We start from the raw sequence: 20,319 nt of genomic DNA, 5'->3' as shown, positions 1-20,319 counted from the left end.
GTAGCAGGCCCGGTACAGCCAACCAGAAATCCCCCCTATCATCACTGGGGTTGGGTCCAGGCGAGCAAGGAAAAGAGAGATGTCTGGTGCACCCCCCTCCTTGCATTGCAGGCTGACATACGTGGTGGAGTGTGAACTACCGCCCTGCACCGCCTCACATACTTGATTTGCCATGGCTTTCATGGGACGGTGGAGGTTGATGCTTCCCTAAACCCTCGGGATACAACTTTCCGACTCTCTTTTCCCCTCCCGCAGCCACTCACACGCTAAACCCCCTGAAAGTAGCAAACACTGAAAACCCATCGCAGGCAGCCTAGCTCCGGGCAAGCAGCAGGAATGGGACGGAAGGGCAGAAGCTCACGAGTTCTCCTCGCCCCTGGCAGAATGCCTTGTGCGGGTTGTACCTGGGGGGTGCAGGGGTGGAATGAGGCAGGGACATGTGCCCGTTTGAGCGATTCATAGCAGGCAAACGAGGCACCTTTGGGGGAGCCTTGTCCAGGCCTGCCATGGGTCAGCTCTCTCAAACCACCACCCCTGGCAGCGCAGGCCTGACCTTCCAGCCCCCTGCAGGCCTCGCTCTCTGTGTACAGGTTTGCGATCGACACCCCCAAAGCCTCTGAGCATCCCTCGGGAGTGCTCAGCCCGTTCCACTGAGCACACGCAGAACTGTGACTCTATTCCCTCAGGCACGGTCCACAGCAGCTTGTAAGATTCAATTCAGGCCAACCACTCTATTGAGAACCCAGCACTTAGATATACAGAAAACAGGAACGAGTTTATCATCAAAGAACAGAGATGCAAGCGAGAGTGAATAAATACTGGAAAGTAATGGTTACATAGAAAACCAAATCCTCACACTTTCTAGAGCCGGGGTTCTCACAAATTTTTGGCAGCCTCAGCATGCGGCTCTGACAATACTTAACTAACTGTAGGAAAAACAAACAAATAAATTACATGTGCATATTTACATAGGGATTTTTTGCAGACTCAATAATAAATATAAGGTACAGTTGTGTCCTATCTTTACTGGACCTAAACACAGAACAAACCAGTGCTTTGCGCAGTCTTGTCTTTTTTGTTGTTCTTTTGCTTTTTTGGTCAAAGGTGGAGGGCTGTACAACAATTCTGAACTAAATTTAAAAATCCTTTACATAAGAGAAGTCCAAATAATAATGAGAGAATGTATCTGCCAATATGTCCAAAATTTCTTTCACAGACAAAAAAACCCAATCCACCTAGCCCAGTAATAATAATAATGATAATAGGAACAACAAAATCTGAGCCGTTGCTGTTGTCTTTTCAGCTTGGTTTTTGCATCATTTAACAGCTTGCGCCTCTGAAACTCACCGTGGTAATTTGGTTCAACTTCCCTTGCACGAGTGCTGTAGGGACGTTGCACGACATACGTTTCAATTTGATGAATTTCTCTCGCACACTGCAACTTGCTCAGAAACGGAATCGGGTGGCTTCAGAAACACAGGAAACTGCCTTTCCCCCTGGTGCTGAAGTGTTCCTTTTTCTTTCTATGTTTTGTTTTTCTTCGCAGAAGGTCCCAGAGGAGCCACCTGCTGTCACATTCAAGGTCATGTTCTGGCACTAGATTATTTGAAATACTTTCTGATACCCAGTCACATTTTTAACTCTTTCACCTCCCCCCCCTCTCCATGAACAATCGCAACCTACCCAAACACCACACAGTGAGATGGCCCATAGCCACTTGCAGAGCTACAGTAACATGAGATGTAAACACAGTGGTTAGAGGTCTATAAAATCATGAGTGGTGAGGAGAAAGTGACTAAGGAAAAGCTATTTACTTGTTTCCATAACACAAGAACTAGGGGCCACCAAATGAAATTAATGGGCACCAGGTTTAAAACAAATAAAAGGAAGTTCTTCTTTACACAGCGCACAGCCAACCTGTGGAACTCCTTGCCTGAGGAGGTTGTGAAGGCTGTGACTATAACAGGGTTTAAAAGAGAACTGGATAAACTCATGGAAGTTAAGTCCATGAATGGCCATTAGCCAGGATGGGTAAGGAATGGTGCCCCTAGCCTCTGTTTGTCAGAGGGTGGAGATGGATGGCAGGAGAGAGATCACTTGATCATTGCCTGTTAGGTTCACTCCCTCTGGGGCACCTGGTGTTGGCCGCTGTCGGCAGACAGGATACTGGGCTGGATGGACCTTTGCTCTGACCCAGTCTGGCCCTTCTTATGTTCTTAGCCAAAGAATACACTTTGCGACTTCGAAGAAAACCACACCGATGTAGCTCAGCTCTGCCGACATGGTACTATGTAAAAGGGAGCGCGCATTAGGATTTATGGCATTTAGAAGGCACCTTTAATACCTAACATCTCAGCGATTGTTGGGGCACTTTGGAGGCTCTTGTGGCTGCAAAACAATCAGCTGGTGGCTGCATTTGAGAAATGCTGTTCTGGAGTCTAAACGAACAAGGCCTTCCCTTCTCTCATTTCCCCAGCGTGTGGCTGAGACTCCTTCTCATGAGATCACTCCCTCTCAGCTGCAGAGAAAAGCTTGACAATGTGACCCTGAGTTTAAAGGTTCAAAAGCAGAAGGCACATACGAAGAATCCACAGTTTAAACGAGACACACTTAATGCTTGAGGGCCCTGCTGCCTGATTTTGAGATCCTGGCCAGGCTGACGAATGGGGACTTGGCTCATTCAAGTAGGTGTGAGTTGAATCAGTGTCACTTCTAGGAGTCTCATTTCGAGCCCCCTTCCAGTGCAGTCTCTTTTCCCATCACATACACCTCAGGTTTGCTACAGATCCACCGTCTTTCCATGTAGCACCGTGAGCTGCTGACCCCTTTCTCCTCGTTCAGATACGCGCAGTCACCTCCTCCTCTTATCTGAAACCTGCAACACAGAAGCCAGGGAGCTGCAGTCAGGCAGAGGCCAGGCATTTCACACCAGTCCCAGCCAGGGGAGCCATTCTCCACAGTGCAGGCCTGAGTGCGGAGCAGCTACTCTCCCAGCCCCTCAGGAGCAGAGCTCAGGACAGCGGGGGCTTTGCAGAACCACTGACTGTTTGTGACCCTCTATGCTGAGCAGCCCACAGGGGTGCTGGAGAATGGAAAGTCCCCAGCAGGATGGAGAGAATTTCTTAGACTGATTGTCAAAAGGGACCGGTCCTCTAACAAGAGGGGTAGACCATCACCAGAATCAGACGACCGAGCAGGAAAAGCGGGGGGTAGGAGGAATCTCCCCTCCTTGAAACACACGGAGCAGAACCAAGATGACACTGAAAGAGGAAATTGCATTCAGGGGTTTCCTTTTCCATTGATCTATAACTCCTGAGCTTTCCATTGGGGATGGGGGAAAAAGAGAGTGTTGAAGAAGTTCCTTTGTGAAAGCATGTGTGCCCTGTTTGTAACCCTCCCGTGACCCTCCCAGAGTTCCTCTGGAGTAGAGGGTGGAGCTCTAGGGACAACATGCCTCTTGGGAGGTTTGGGAGGGTTCAGACCTGGTTTTGGGTCCTACAGCAGCTGATCTGCAGGGTCCCACCTCCTAAGGAGGGAACCAGACAGGGAGTCTGTACCCCAGGAGAGGGCCACAGAGGCCCGAACTCAGGACAGTGTCTGGTGGCTATTCAGACCCAGTGAGGCTGGAAGCAGGTGGGATCCAAAGGTTGGGTCCAATACAGCAGAATGGGGACTGTCCATTGGGGAGCCCTGACCCAGCGCCATAACAGCCTGAGTTTTCAAAGTACTGAAGTAAACCAGACCAGGGAAGTGGGGGGTCTCCATCCCCCTCTAATGGCTGGCCTGCATAAGAGCTTTATCAATCAGGGGGGGGTTCAGTTAAAGAAGTGGATTCTTTCGCTCCTATGGCAGAGGCTCATGCTTCTAGTGCTGAATTCCGGGGTTCAAACCCTGCTCCAGGCTCAAGGTTTTGTGATCACACTTGGAGCCCACTGAAACCCATTGCGGGGTGTTGGCTGGGCAGCCATCACTACTGTACCCCATTCCAGTGGGAGCCCCAGGCGTCCAGCACCTGTGAACCGCAGGCTCCTTTAACATCGGTGCCCTGCTGCGGATTCAGAGGCCTCATCAGCCAAGTCACTCAAACCTGCCGGCTGCAATCCCCAGCGGGACCTGCACCTGCCATGCACTGCTCGGCATGCTGCCCTCTCTAGCAGCCACTGTTAACCTGAGCTCCCTGCTACCTCCTTTCCCCGGGGGGGGGGGTCAGACACCCCAGGGACCTTGCTGAAGAGGGCTGGGGGAGAACAGCGAGTGTCCCAGCTGAAATCCCAGCACGCTGCGAGGGCACCTCTGGCTATGGCGGGCTCTGTCTCCGGCCCAGCACCGTGCTGCGGGGAGGAGCCGAGAGTTCAGGGACACGCCGGCTCCCATCGGTCTCCGATACACGCAGGACGCGAACGGACCAGGGTCGTGTCTGGTGGTTTCACTAGCACTGAATGGTGGATCTACCTGAGCTCAAACCGCTCAGACACCAGAATCCCCAAGCCCAGGGAATTAGTCCAGAGGGGTGAGAGAGACTCACAGGTCCCTGAATTTGGTGCTGTTGGCCCATGTCCAGGGCTGACCCTGCTCCCTCCGGAGGCCGATCCAATGGTCATAGACACCCTTATGGCGCAGCAGGAACGCCTTAAAGAAAGCCGAGGGACAGCAGGTATCAGCCCCAGCTCCCGTGCTCCCCACACCGCCCCTCCAGGGCTCTGTGCTGCAGAGAATCCCAGTCGCATATTGAAGGGCGCTCAGTTTATTTTCGGGGGGGGGGGATTTTCCCCTCCCTCTTGCAAAGCACAAGACCACCCGGGCAGTCTTAACGCTCCCACCGCACACAGCAGCCCGGCCCCAGTGCTCCCAGTCACCCACACCCCAAGTCCCCCTGGTCTGGGGGCTGCTGCTGGGTCTGAACTCTCTGCAGAGACGTCTCTTCTCACAGAGCAGCCCCCACTCACCACAGCAGGGTAGGAGGAGGGAGCAAGTCAAGCTAAAGTGGGAGGGGTCAATGTGACAGGTTCCCACCCCCACCCCACCCCACCCCCCACAGCCTCACCTGGCTGCTCTTTTCCCTTCCCCCAAACAGGAGTACTGGCTGGGTTCTCAGTCCCACTCCCGCAGCCAGTAGATGCCTGAGCCAGCCCTGCCCTAGAGAGGGGCTGTCTCCCTATTTGGGGAGGGGGAAGCTGAGAATGGCCAATCCTCGTGATCACACACAGACAATAGGGCCCTGGGCCCAGCCAGGGCTGGCGTTCAGCCGCTGGAAGTTCATTCACTCCGGCCTCCCAGCACGGGAGGGGGCAGAGCCCAGGTCCTACTGTAGCAGCCGCCGCTGAGCCAAGGCCAGTGTCTGGCAATTCGAGAGTCTCTCACCATTTCCTGCTCACTGTCGATCCCAGCCAGGGAGGCACCCGGTGCAGAGCAGGGCTCTGGCTGTCGGTCCAGCTCCCTTCCCTCTCGGAGAAATAGTAGCGTTTCCCTCGGTATCCCACCCAGCTGTCTGGGCACGAGGGTCCAGCAGGGGGGCACAGATCAGCTGATGAAAGCTTAGACGCCAGCACTGAGAATGAGACAGTCACATGGAGGGTAAGAGTTGCACCTAGAATTGGGCATTTGACTGGTACCTCAAATGTGTCATAAAAAAAACCAATGGTCAAATATTTTAAAATACCAATTTATCAGAACAGTAACAAAAAAAGAGCAAGACGTCATTGTCTCCAGTAGGTTTAGCTTAAGGTAGATACTTATGCCTAATTTTTAAAAAAATTATTGAACTGAGTTATTTTAACTCAGATTAAAAAGTGAAACATTGAAACCAAGTTCTGAAAAACACAAGTGAGGCTGCAAGACGCAATCAAAAATCACGCTGCCTCCTACCCCCAGGGCTCTTGCTGGAGTATTTGACACTATTTGACTGAGGTCAAACAGGCAGTCAATTGACCGGCCTGCCAAGCCTACTGGGACCCCCAGCTGGGGCTGGTCCACGGCAATCAGACGCAGGGTGAGGGAGATGTTTGTCACAGTAAATTTGCCTGGCAAGAAGGCTTCCAGGGACACTCCCAGCCTGGGAGGGACTGACACAGCTCAGAGCATTTCACCCCAGGCACAAGATCAACAGCTGGATGTTCAACCTCGCAACAAACAGCAGGTGAACAATTGAGAAGAAGGTGGGAACTTTCACTCAGGGACATGAAAGCCACAAGTGGGGCGCCAGACACCACAGCCACGGGAAGTGACCTGTTGCACTGTGGGCCAGGAATGATGGAACTTAATTCACCTCTGTATCCGAGCAATCTGCACCCGTATAATCACAGTGACGCAGTGACATCAGGGCAAACACCTCCTGGAGATGCGCTGGAGCAGTGCGGCTCGCTCTGGTAACTTCCTGCAGCGAACTGCACCAAGGCAAGCTGCTTTGTGCACCAGTGCGGTGAGTCTCCTTTAGCGGTTTGCCCCAATTCAACGGCACGGATGTCATGACATCGGCACAGAGGATTCCTAATGCAGACAGACCTGGATTCAATCCCCTCTGCCAGCTGCTAAACCCTCCTGGGGCCCAGTGATCGGATCCCAGGGCAGTAGAGAAATCCCACCCCCAACAGCCTCCAGCACGCCCTGCCCCAGACGACGGGGGGATACAGCAGGGTTCATGTTCACGGCAAACAGAAGCCCTCTGCACGAGCACACGCTGTCTGGGCAGCCTGGGGGAGTGAATGGTGCTAAGGGACCCTTCATGGCCAAGCTCAGCGATTGGGGGGTTTTCACACTGCGCTGGTGGAGGGGTCTAGACTGAGCTCTACGGCTCCTTTCAATAACACGGCAGCACCTGCCGTCCGGCCACAAGCGTGACCTGAAGATCCAGGAAGGCCAGGCTGGTAACCTCAGAGCAACACAGGGAAGGCAAAGGGCTCAGGGTTGCACTGCACCCTGTCCCACTGGACACCCTGGTCAGGGACTGCTTCACGGCGCGTGGCAAAGGTGACTTGGACCCAAAGTGCTCAGAGATGGGCTGGGGGGGGCGGGGCTAATGTCAGTCAGATCGTCCCGACACAGAGAGTGCCCAGGTGCAGGGGTCTGGGAGGGAGCAGGAGGAGGGTCGGGGAGGAACATCCCCCAGGAATCCTCTGTCCCAGGGGCAGAAGCCAGACAGGCCGGGAGGAGAGAGGGACCGTGGCAGGTCACGGGGAATGGGATGCACGGAGATTGTAGATGGAGGGGAAGGGAGCAGGGCGGAAGCTGGGAACTCACCTGCCAGAGCAATGATGGCAGCGATCAAAGCAGACGATACAACTCTCAGTGCAACCACAACTCCACAGGTTGGGCTTTTCTTGCAGTTACAATGAGATTCTGAAACAGAAAGACCCGTCAGGCAGGGCTGGGAGGACACGTCTCACTGACAGCACCAGGACTGGAGCTGCCCTGGAACATGCACCGTTCTTGTCTAGTTTTTGTAAAGCTGTCCAACACCACTTTCTACAAACCATTACCCTCTGATCCCACTGAGGGTTTCCAAAAGTTAGTGCCTGTCTCACCCCCTCAACTTGCAAGGTCTCGTGCCAGCAAAGGGAAGCTGCTCCCAGATCTGGAGCTGCATTCGCATGTCCTGAGGGCTGTCCTGCACCATGGTCACCATGGGCAGGTAGGTCATCAACCTCCATCTCTGTCCCAGATGCAGGATGGCCTTTGGTTCCTGCTCCCTCAGGCACCTGGAGATGCTTAAATAGGGGTGGGGTTGGCAGAACAGGAGAATACCCCATGAGGTTAAGAAATGGCAGTGAGAGCCTTTTCCCGCCCTGGGAGATTACGGTGTCCCTCTGTGGGGACTCCCTTCCTGGCAGACGCTAGTGAGCTATTGAAAGAGCTCAGCCTGTTTAGATTATAAAAAAGATCGGGAGGTGACATCATTGAAGTGTTGAAGTGACTTCATGGAGAGAAAATATCGGGTATTAAAGGGCTCATTAATCTAGCAGAGAAAAGCATAACAAGACCCAGTGGCTGGAAACTCAAAAGAGACCAATTCATATGAGAAAGAGGGCACACATATTCAACCGTGAGGATGAATCACCAAAGGAATAAACTAGAAAGGGAAGTGGTGGGAATTCCCCAGCTCTTGATGTCTTCTAATGAAGACAAGATGCCTTTCTGGAAGGTGTGTAGTCAAAAACTAGCTCCTATGCTCTACAGAAGGCATGTGATATGCAGAGGGTCAGAAGACATGCTCTAATTGTCTCTTCTGTCCATAAAGTCTGCTAATTTATGAAAAACTGAGCGTAGCACAGGGAGAAGCCTCTGATGTTTTACTGTGTTTGGCTTGAGCCCACAATGAATGCTCATTGAGAGGGGTGATCCAGGGGAAGCAGCTCAAACATCCAATGTGGCTGGACAGGGGCAGGACATCAGCACTGCAGCAGAGGGGTGGGTGTGGCAGTGACATCACAAGGGCCTTTGGCAGGACCTCAGCCTATTGGACAAAGGTGGTGGGGAGGCGATGACCTCACAGAGAGATCTTGACATCAGCCAGGCAGGACAGGGGAGCAGGACAGGGGCAACCTCGGAGATCCCTGTGGCTTTGCTTCAGCACGTCTCCTTCTCGAGGTCTCTCCTGGAGGACTGAGAGAGAATTCACTTGCACGTACGTGAGCGCAAGGAGGACCCTCTTCGGAGTTTTCTCCTTTTCTTTTTGTGGTTTTGCTCGAAAACAGACCTCCCTGTAGAGAAGGTAAGAGCCTCGGAGAGGTTTGGAACCTGTTCAGTCTGATCCATCAGGTGCCGGCTGATTTTTAGGAAAGGAAAACATTAGCTTGTGGGGGCAGTATTTTATTTCCGACCTAGGACTTTGTCCCTTAGAATTACTGGGGACATTGGGGTTTCTCCTTTTTGTTTTCCCTTTTCCTCTGTCCCTCCTACCTTTCTCTTCTTGCTTCCTTTGTCCTTTTCCTCTGTTCTCCTCCCACCACCAGGAGCTCTGTGTGTGGAGAGGAGGCTGGGGGGGGGGGGGTTGTGGGAGGCCCTCACAGAGAGGTGAGACTGGACTAGTGCTCCGAGAGTGATCCCCTTGGTGGTGACCAGGGCCATTCTTTGGGCTATTTGATGAGAACCCTTAGCCTCCCACTCCTCAAAGTATCAACCTTGATTGGCTGAGGAGGGGGCTATTGACAGGGAGGAAACTCTGGTCTTTGTTGTTCTCTTTTATGACCAAGCAAATAAGTCACAACCAGTTAGATGTCTGACCAATGTTGACGCTGCTCTCCATTCATTGTCTCGGAGCAGTTCATGATCCTCTCGAACATTCCAATTCTTCTGAAATAATTGCTGAATAATTACTAGGAACAATTGTTGGTCTGTAGCTCATTTGAGAGCAACTCTGCTGCTGACTGGCTGCATCAGCTAAGACAAGTCCCCGCTCCTTTCTCAGCCTTCGTTTCTCCTTCTGTCAAGTACAAATAACAATCCTCTCCCACCTACCTCACCATGGGTGGATGCTGGGGATGCACTGAAGAGTGTCACTTGGAGCAGTGCAGACTAGGGGGTGTCCTATCACACTGAGCCATAGCAGATTATGACCTAATATTCAATCTCATTTCTATTTTATTGTTTTGAAATTGTGAAGAGCAGCAACTACTTAGCTCAGACTGAAGCATCTCATCTAATTTTCTAGAGCATAGTGTCTCCCCTTTGTGTACGACGAGACAGTTTAATGCACTGTGACGGAGAGGAGATGCTCTTGTTTTGCAAACAAATATTTTTGCAGAGAATTTTCATCCTACTTGTTATGCTTTCAAGAAACAAAGTGGTTTCGTCTGAATGGATTTTCTGACAGAAAACGGTTTCCATGCAAATGTTCACACCTTATTTCCTGGACTTTATCACTGCCTCCGGGGGGGTTGTTGTCTGTTAGAACAGGAGTCAAGACTGTTGTGTTCTCTTTCTGGCTCCGTGACCGCTTTGCTGTGTGACACCTTGGGTAGGTCCAATGGGAACAGGGTCAATTCTCTAACTCCAGGCAGCAGGGAGCCTGGGTGAGATAAGGGATGTTAAGGCCGTCTGCGAAGGAGAAAGGAATGTTTCCAGGTGCTGAATGTCAAGAACTCTAAACTTTGCTAAAATGGCTAGTCTCGAGAAACAAGAACTAGTTGGGGCCAAACTTTAACCATTGTCTTTTTTAAAGCCCATTCAGGGATGTGAGTCCCAGAGAGCCATAGAGAGGGGGAGCAACTTGCCCAAAGTCCCACAGATCAAGAGGCAGCAATGGAAGCAGGAGTGACCCTCCCTCTCAAAGTCAGGGGGACCAGCCATTAGGGCCTGGTTGCAATTGCCAGCTGTGGGAGGGAGTGTGCGGCAGTGGTTAGTGAAGGGGTCCATCCATGGCTCTGACACTCAATGTGACCCTGAGCTGGTAGGTGACGCCCGTTTGCTATCAGTCGGGTTGAGGTCCCATCGCTACAGCCCAGCAGGGTTGGGAGGCTCCAGGAAGGTGGGTAAAGTGCTGGGATGTCAGGATCCTGGAGGCGCTGTCACCTCCGCCCTAGGGCCGTGTTCTGCACCCCCCTGCTGCTGGCTGAGTTTCTCCGTCCCTTGGCAATCAGACAGACTCTTGTTTTTACAGCCAGTCGATCGCCCTCGTGTCATCACCCTGCCTGCTGGCTGGGCAGGGAAACTCCTGAGGTCACCACCCTCTCCAGCCTGCCTTGGGCTTGGAGAGTGAGGAGGAGGGCGACGGACGTCTGCTGACCCTGAACATCCGCCATCCATCATACCATCACTGAGAGCAAGTGAGTGGCATTCAGGTTCCTCGGTGTCTTCCCCTGTCTGTCTGGGGAGAGGCAGAAACAGGGGGAGAGACTATCTCCAAAGGGGGATTTCCTTTGCAAACAGCCCCCAAGAGCCCCTCACTCTTAGGCCAGGCAGGGGCTTCTTCAGAGCCGTCTCCAGTGTGTTTGGAAAGGTTCCAGCAAAGGGGCTCCCAGCCCTTCCCTTGTGGGACACTGTTCCCCAGGCTGAGAGTCTCTGAGCTGGGCCAGACCCTGTGAGCTGCTGAGCCTGGAAATCAATGGGGAACGAGGAGGGCTCTGGTCTTCCTGTGCTTACGGTCTTTGTGACTTTGATGTGGAGAATGGTTTCCCAGGAGAAGTCCGGGCTCCTGGGTTCTGTTCCTTCTCTAGCCTGGGCGGGAGAGTGGCCTGGGACGACAGGAGGGGGCTGCTTGTCCAGAGTAACCAATGGTCTTTGGGACTGACCCCATTGCTGGAAAAGGATGAGACTTCCTGGCTATTGCAGGAGCAGGGATTACGAGGGGAACGTTGGGAGCAGATCATGCAATGAACTCCTGCCCGTGTGTGTAGATGGCACTCCCTGCACTCCTGTGGGGGCAGAGGGTGCGGCTGTGGTTGGAGCAGGGAGGAGGAGGGACGGAAAAGGCCCAGGAGTGAGAGGCTGCCTTGAGCCCAGACTCACCCCTGCTCCCCGCTCGGTTCCAGGATGGCCAGGCTCCTGCGGATGTTGCGGAGGAAGGCTCTGCACGTGGCCCCAGAGCCTGAGGGAAGCAGCTGCCGTCTTCCCAAGGGGCAGAGCAAGCCCTGCGTCCCCGCTGGCAGGGAAGCAGGTCCCATCCAGGCCAGACGGCGGAAGTGCCCGGCCTTCTGGAAAAGGACCCCGGCTCCCGGCGCAGGCGCCGAGCTGGGAGAGGCCCCGACCAGGCCCCAATGGAGCTGGCCCAGGCTGCGGTTTGGCAGACAGGACCCAGCCCAGGAGGGGCGCCGGGCAGGGTGGCTCTGGGGCTGGTTGTGTGGGCAGCAGCGGCCCCAGGAGCCCAGCCCTCCTTCCCATCAGGAGGCCTCGCCCTGCCCGGTCTCTGAGGCCCTTCCAGCCCCCGCCGGCCAGGAGGGGGAAGGTCCCTGTCCCAGCACCGGCAGCTCAGCCTGGGACAGCGGCAGCACCTGGGCCTCTGGCAGCAGCCAGGCCGACGGGCGCCACTGCTTTGTTCCAGGTGAGGAGCCGGGCTGGGCTCCGGGAGGGCTGAGGACGGGATGTGAACACCCTGGGCCCAGACGCTCTCCCAGGGGTACAGGGGGGGGTCCCCAGCCCAGATGTCTGGCCTGAGCCCTGCGAACCCCACGGACAGCAGCAGCCGTCACACAGCTGCCCCTTCCGCACGGGGACCTGGGGGTGGGGGCGTGAAGAGCTGCTGCCAGTTGGTCCTTGCTGCTCCGGGCGGGGGGAACAGGCACCTCCCCTGGAGTCCTGGGCAGGGGAGGGGGGCTCTGCTGTGGGCTTCGGCAGCTGTTGGGGGCTGAAGGCATCCCTGAGAGGGGGGTTTGGGGCCTGATCTGCCCTGGGGGCCTGAGGTGGGAAGGGGGGTCTTGAATCCTGCTCTGCCCACCACACCCCTGTCCTTCCCTCCCTGGTGCAGGGACCCCCCGGGATTCGGAGCAGGAGGAAGGGGTGGACGTGGCCAAAGATGAAGCTGCTCTCAAGGTCATCCGAGAGCAGCTCCAGTGCAGAGAAAAGGTATGAATGTTCCCCACCTGGGCTGGAACCAAGATTGCCCTGTTCCTTCCCAGCATCCCCACCCCCTACCGAGGGTCTTGTCCCTCCTGATCCACCACCCCTAATGGGGCCCTTTTACATCCATTATGTGGGACCCCCAGATTGGGGTGTTTGTCCCACAAGAGCCGAGGTCGTCTCCCCCGACAGGCACTGTCCCAGTTCCTGATCCTGCTTGCGTAGGAGTGGTGGGGGATTTGGAGAATAGGTGGGTCCCCACAATCCCCCATTGAGGCCTGAGCCCTGGAGCTGGTGTGGGTAGGGCAGGAAGGTCCCTCGCTAACAGGTTCTCTGTCACTATACCCCACTCCTGGTGGGTCCAGGATGAGGGGCAGCAGCTCCTGTTCCTTCAGGCCATCTACCCCGCATGTCTGGCTGCACGGGAGAGAGGGGAGGACACGCTGGAGCCGCGCTGCTGCAAGGCGGCTGTGGTGAAGAGGATCGTGGTGAGTGAGACACTCCATACGGCAACTGGAGGGAGGGGGGGAATTGTGGGGCTGGGGGGCAGCTGAGAGTGGGGGACAAGGAATCACATGGTCCCAGCTTGGTCGTCGGGATGGGGCTGAATGGGGGCAGTTTTGACAGGGAGGAGGAGAGAAGGGGATTGGGAGTGAGCTGGGCAGGAATCCGGGAAGGGGGCAAGTCGGATGGGCAGGAAGGAATCGTAGGAGTGGGAGGTGGTGGGGGATCCTTCTGGCCATGTGGGGCACTGGCTGTGTCATCTCCTCACTGGGAGGTGTCAGTCGGGCCTGAATCTCACATGCTCCTTTGTGTCCTTCGCGTCTCACAGGAGCTCATCGAGGAGCTACCCGATGACTCGTCACCCAGCACCGTCCTCGCCCACTCCCTGGCTGCAGTGGGCAACCTCTGGTACCAAGACAGCCCCACCCCCCCACCCCGCCGGCTCCCCTCACCCCAGTGCTGCTCAGGCCCAAGGCTGGGAGTCACCGTCACTGTCTCTTCCAGAAAGAAAAGGAGTACTTGTGGCACCTTAGAGACTAACCAATTTATTTGAGCATAAGCTTTCGTGAGCTACAGCTCACTTCATCGGATGCATGCCGTGGAAACTGCAGCAGACTTTATTTATACACAGAGAATATGAAAAAATACCTCCTCCCACCCCACTGTCCTGCTGGTAATAGCTTATCTAAAGTGATCATCAGGTGGGCCATTTCCAGCACAAATCCAGGTTTTCTCACCCTCCACCCCCTCACACAAATTCACTCTCCTGCTGGTGATAGCCCATCCAAAGTGACAACTCTTTACACAATGTTCATGATAATAAAGTTGGGCCATTTCCTGCACAAATCCAGGTTCTCTCACCCCCTCACCCCCCTCCCAAAAACCAAACACAGAAACTCTGGTGCCTGGTGCCTCTGGCAGAGATGGTGGGGTGGGAAGGGTCACTCTCTCCTGGTGGGGCTCTTCTTTTCACTCCCATAACATGACAGGGGCCTTGGGGAGGGGCTCACTCCCGGGCTCAGATACAGGAGGGGCAGCAGGCTCCAGAGAACAGGAGCTATTCCTGTCCTGCCACTGTTTGTCTGGGACGCCTTGGCCTTGTCATTCTCAAGCTCAGTGCCTCAGTTCCCATTCTCGCCAGCCTGTGCCTCTATCTCTGTGGGTTGGTGTCCTTGTTGGAGACAGTCCCACCCCCGTACTGCACAGTCTAATACCAGCTCCTCTCTCTTGCCAGCACCATGAAACCTGCCCTGGAGCCAGCCCTAGAGACCCACCTCTTGCGAGCTGCCCTTCACTCCGTCTTCACCCTGGGCACAGAGAAGGACACCACCGACATCCAGGTACCTCCTCCTCCTCCATCCTCTTACTTTTCCAGAGTGGTCCTTGGTCCCTGCTCCCTTGATTAGCTGGAGCTCCAGATTTAGGGGTGGGGTAGCGGAGATGGAACAAGCTGCAGGGTTGGATCCTTGCCTCCAGCAGGAAAGAGATTGCCCCTCCCTGGGGGATTTCTTTCTTTCTTTCTTTCTTTCTTTCTTTCTTTCTTTCTTTCTTTCTTTCTTTCTTTCTTTCTTTCTTTCTTTCTTTCATAAGCCCTGTTTTGCCCAGAAGCCCAGCTTCCATCCATAGCAACTTGGCTGTTTCATACTCTTCTGCCTACAAGACCCTCTGCAAAGACCTGCTAAGCTCATGGATCAAAGGTCCAGGGGTCATCAATTCTTGCGAATTGCCTGCAGTGGGATGTGAAGGAGAGAGTCCAGGAGATGTGTTTGGGAGTCTCCCCAGTGCTTCCCAGAGACCCCTCTTCCCATCCTGTGTCAGGTGTAGGCCCAGGTTTCCTAACTCTGACCCATGCTTTGCAGGCTCTGCACAAAGTCATCCCAGAGGTCCTGGATGCCATGCTGGGGAACCTGCTGGCAGAGTCCCCAGACACAGACAGGCTCCACTTCATCTTGGAGGTGAGCCCCATTTCACCTGAACTCTTTGGAGGACTGGTAAGGAGAGACTGGAAGATCCATTTTCTACTGTGTCCTCCTAGCTGGGTCCCCAGTGGGCCGTCCTTGGTTGGGGAGGTCAGTGCAAGCAGTATCAGGTCCTTCCTTCTTGAGGGACAAAGGAAGGAGCTGGGACTTCAAGCCAGAGCTCTGCCTGGTTCTGCTGAGCACTAACCACACGGCTCCTGGCTGTCTTGGGGAGTGAGAGTCTGAAAACCCACCTTTCCCCCACCCCTCCAACACACACACCCCATGAGATTTGGGAGATGGTTCTCAGAGAAGAGGCACACGCTCCTTCCTAGAGAAACAGGAGGATCCCAGGGAATCAGCCCTTCCCTCTGATCTGCTCTGAAATTCCTGGGGGGATTGTGTTCTCAGTCACTCCCTCCATCCGCCCAAAGATTTTCGTAGCAGGGAAGGGCCGAGGGTTCAGTCTCCTTTCTGGTGAACTGTTCAGGAATCAGGAGTTCTGGGAGGAGGGGACCAGCCCCGACCCCGAACATTGTCCGAATCTAGAGAGACGCTGACAAGTTGTGACCTGCAGGGTACAAGCTGTGTCCTGGGGGAAAGAATCCCTTTCTAAAGCTATGCCATCAAGGCCTCAGATATTCCCCCCTGTGCAGAATGTCTCAGGCCCCTGGGGCTGGGGGCGTGGGGGGCTCATTTGCAAAGCAGGTGCACCTGGCCACTGAGTCTGACCTGCCTCCTTTCCCCACAGGATATCAACTTGTGGGTTGTGTCCAGGGTGTCGCAGGAGCGAGCCAGGGCCATCAGGAGCAGCACAGCCCTGCTGAGATACACAGTCACCCTCCCTGAGTTTGACGTAAGTGACCTCCAAACCCAGCTTGCTGGCTCCAGGCGGAGGCGGGCTGGCTCCAGCGGGCTGCAGGATCTGCTGCTCCCGGGGCTGTGGGTTAGGAGGGTTCTTCATGGGGAGGCAGAGTCAGAGCAGGGACTGAGCTAGGCTTGAGTCAAGTTCTTCTTGTCCTGGTTCAGTGTTGCCCCTGGGCCTTTAAGGGGCCCATGCTCCAGCCCCTGCTTGGCATCCCAAAGCAGCTCTGTGCTCCCTTGGCAGCAGAGCAAATGAAGGGTCGATCTCAAGCTCCTCTCCCCCAGCATCTCCTGCAGAGGAGCTAAGGGGAAGGAGCCCTCTGGCCCAGGGGAGCTGACAGGAACATGCTGATGGAGTCCCCTCTCCTCTCTCTTCCATTAGATCTCTGCCGAGTTCCCCAGGATGGGTCACCATGTGGCCCAGCTGGCTCTGTTTGTCAGCGATCCAGACAAGGACATCAGCCGGCAGGCCAGGGAGGGGACTTATCGGCTCTACCAGCTGCTGCTCCAACAGAGGGGTAAGGAACCCAGCTGGGACACAGAACCCAATAGGGGACTGAGAGTGACCACAGGTGGATAATGGGACCCCAGACCATTTCTCTCAGACTGACCCAGGCTGAAGGACAAGTCTCTCTCTGCCTCTGTTCTTCTCCACTCTACTGTGGAGCCACCAATGGGATTGGAAGGACACAGAAACTGCAACCAGAATGAGGAGAAAAGTCTCTCTCTCTCTCTTCCAGGCCTGACCATACATGATGCAGAAGATCTCTGGTGCTATGACTGGCACCAGGACAGAAGGCTCTTGGGCTACAAAAATACAGCCAGAGTGGGGGAGGTAAGGGCACTGTGCCAGGGCATGACACAGCTCAGGGAGTGTGGCTGGCTGGGTTCCCTGCAGTGGATGCCTCCTGGAGACAGGAAAAGAGCCCACTCCTTATTTCCAGCTCAGAGTTCCTCATCCAGCAACCAGTGGGACAGGCTGGTGCTAAAGGTCCCACATTGGAATCTCGCTAGTTGCCGTGATTTGAGTGTCTTACATGGCTGCATTGCTCCATGGCATAAGGAGGATCCCCGGGTGGGTGAGTTAATATAGGATTATGGCTCTGGGTGTCTCTCTGTTCCTTGTCCCCCTGGCTGATCCCCAAGTGTCTGAGAGGAGAGCCCTGAATCAGTCAGTCACGATTGCTTGATCAGACCCTTGTTTAATTCCCTGCACCCTGTAGAAGCAGAGAAAGGAGGTGGGCTTTGCCCAATTCCATTGCCGGTCAGGAAGCAGAATGCCCCAACCTGGGAACTGGGTAGGGGACATAGTGAGCTCCAGAGCCAATATGAACCACATGCGCCCCCCTCATGTCTCCAGACCCGGCCAGGGAATGGCAGAGTATCTGGACCTCAGCCACTGTTCCAAAGAAGCACATTGTCACTGACCCAAGTTGCGGCTACTTGCTGCACAAGTAGAAAATCAAAGACACTCCCCTCCCGCCCCCGTCTCACAACTGTGGTGAGAATATCCAATCCTTCGAACACACCGTAACACAGTGTCCCCAGCCTGGAGTCAAAGGTGAAATGGGTGATTGCCACAACATCACAGAGGAGGCCCTGGAGCGGCTCCTGGATCGACAAGGGCATCGACAGAACGCTGCTCCACAGACGCCCCGTGAGAGAGACTGTGTGAGCTTGTCCCGCCTCCCACAAGCTGAATTGCTGTCGCGGAAGAAAAGTCTCCGAGGAGTGTCTGGGATGGGGACTGGGCCATGAGTTTCCTTGTCCTTGTCAGGCTGCAGGTTGGATTCCCTGTGAAGAAACCAAGGAGATGCAGAGGCCATTCCCAGCAACGAGAGAAATCACTAAGCTGCGGGGAAGAGACCTTTGGTCTGTCAGCTCCAACCCCCTCCCTACGTCCCCCCACATACACTCCTCTAGCCGCTGAGGTGCAGGAGATCTCTCTGCTGGAAGCAACACAGGGTCCCCTGTCGTCTCTGTCGCCCCTGCACAGCAGAGTGGGCCTGCTCACACACATTAGAGATCTATTTCCAGCCCATCCTGGCCCCTGCCATAAATTGCCTTCCGAAAGAGCCAATGGAGGCTTTGGTCCCTAAGCATCTGCGATCTTTTAATAAAGGGGCTTCCCTGAGCCCTGGGACCCTGAAAGCCTCCTGTGGAATGAACTGCCTTGGCCACAGCAGCTCTCTTCCCCGCCCTTTGGGGCACTAGACGCCATTGTACCGCCAGGACTTGGAGGCTGGCTCTGGCCAATCTGCTCGAGCCTTGTGTCCTCTTGGTTTTAGGTCTTTGGAAAATTCTTCTCCATTGGTCAGAAGAGATCCTTCCTGCAGACAGCAGTGCTGGCCATCCACGACCCCGTGTTGCGTGTCAGCCAGGCTGGGCTGGTGCTCGTCTACTCCCTCCTGGGGGAAGCCCACCAACTGATGGGGGTCACGGTAAGCAGCTGCAATCGACTCAGGAGCTTGGGGTGGGGGCCAGGGCCTCATTCCCATCCTACCGCCATTCGCTGGCCCGTTCACCAGGGCTGCCATCCTGTGGCTTTAGCTTTTGTCACTGGGGTGACTTGGGGAAAAGTCTCAACCTCTCCCCATCCCACTTCACTGCTGCCAGAATCCCTTCTGCCCCCGCCACCCTGCTAGAGCCCCCTCCCTGCGCTACCTGGGTGGGGATGGAGGTAGGGGTGGAGGAGAGGGTTCTAGGAACTTGAGCAGTCTCCCCAGGTGGGTTGGAGGTGGAACAGCTGTCAGGGGCACGGATGGGGAGGTGGCAGGAGCCCACCCGACAAGGAGGGGGGTTGGTACTGGAGGTCACTGGAGAGGACAGCAAGCCTCCATCCTGGGCGTCAGGAGGGTGAATCCACCACTCAGACATGAGCAGTTGCTGGGTGGAAATGATGGTGCTGGTTCCAGGTGCCCTTAATTCTCCCTGATTCCTGGGGAGTGTCTCCGTCTCTGACATGTTCTCGTTCCCCTGCAGCACGAGGATGTCACAGCCAAGATCATGTGCCAGCTTCACATCATCCGGCACTTGCACCAGATGCCTGAGGCGCTGCAAGGGCTGTGGCTCGTCTGATGCTCTTAAAGGTTCCCCTCCCTGTTCAGCAAGTCCCGCTCCCTGCTGCAGGTACTGCTCTGTTTCACTGTAAATGCGGGGCTAGTGGAAGCGGATATGGAGGCCACTAGCACTCACAGAAATTCTCTGCCCTCTCTGTGGAGCTAGTCCTTCCCTCGGCCCCCCAGATTCCTTCATCTGGGGCAGGAGCTCTTTCCCTCCCACCCATACCCCTCCCCTCTTTCCTTGATCTCACCCCCATCCCATTCCCCGTGCTCCCAGGCAGAGATCTTCCTGCCGCATATGGCGCAGAAGGACCTTTGGGTCAGGGCGACAGACTGTCTGCCCAACTGAAGCTCAGGAAGCTCCACATTTGCGGAGGTGAGGATGGGACAGAGGCTCAGGGCTAGCTTCATCTCCTGCCCTTTATTCTTCCTTTGGCCCCTCTATGGGCTCTCAGAGTCTGACATGAAGAGGAGCCTCCTCCCCCCGTGTCTTCTAGGCCCTGGGGTGTGTGACAGCCTCCCAGATGGGTGCAGTCAGAAGCTGAACCACCTCAGGGAGCAGTGGGGGCAGGTCCCTTGTCCAAGGAAACCAAGCAGTGGTAGTTCTCAAAGAGGCTGAGAGGGAAGACCCCATTCCCTCATGGAGGTAAGAGCCATTGACTTCTTTGGGCATCTGGGTTTCTTGGGGGAGAAATGGGATCCCTGCTGCATAGCCTGGCTGGGAGCTTCCCCCATCCTTGGGACAGAGACATCTCCATCAATGTGCCACCCTTGTTTTTTTCCTAGCAGGAGGCTCCCCAGAGAACTCCTCAAAGCTGTTCTCTGGGAGCGTTGCTGGGAGGAGGCTCCCATCCCTCAGTCTCCAACTCAATCATGCAGTCTCTTTCACCTAACATCTCCGCTCTCCAGCTCCACTTCCCGCAGCAGGACAAACGGACCTTCAGCTCCTAAAGAACAGACTCTGACCTCCTTCTGATCAGCAATAGGGTTTCACCATCCCCTCAGCAAACCTGTCAGCCGGGCTGGACCGGATTTGGAGTCCAGGGTAGGACTGGGTTCTCTCACCGTCCCTAAGGAAGGGGACACAGAAGACCATGGAAGCCCAAGAAGGGCAGGCCGAGCCGAAATCAGGCTGAGGCAGAACTCCCCACGAGGGTGGAAGGCCTTGTTTCTGTTCAAGACATTTTTGGACTTTGTTTGGAAGGAGCACAACCCAGGAAGGAGTGGAGTAAAGGCCAGTCACCTGGTTGGAGGGCTGAGTTCCCAGCCAACAAACTGCAAGAGTGAGTATCAGCGGGGTTGCTAGCCCAGCTAGAAAGCGGTGACACGAGGCCTGGCCAGCATCTAGCAGTGAGTGAACTCTGGTACGCACCTGCTTCCATTCTGGAAACAGCCTGGTATTGGAGAATGGGTGGGGAGAGCAGGGAGGTGGGAGGGGTTCC

At 55.1% G+C, this 20,319-nt stretch overlaps 1 pseudogene; it reads right to left on the bottom strand.

Annotated features, from left to right (window-relative positions):
* Positions 1-2,721: 2,721 nt before the first annotated feature.
* LOC140898033 (C-type lectin domain family 2 member D-like) lies at positions 2,722-18,352 on the bottom strand (annotated as a pseudogene).
* Positions 18,353-20,319: the final 1,967 nt, after the last annotated feature.

The sequence above is a fragment of the Lepidochelys kempii genome, chromosome 14 (assembly GCF_965140265.1).
Source record: "Lepidochelys kempii isolate rLepKem1 chromosome 14, rLepKem1.hap2, whole genome shotgun sequence".
Lineage (NCBI taxonomy): Eukaryota > Metazoa > Chordata > Testudines > Cheloniidae > Lepidochelys > Lepidochelys kempii.
Note: the sequence above shows the minus strand (reverse complement) of the source record. Positions and strands in the feature narration are given on the sequence as shown.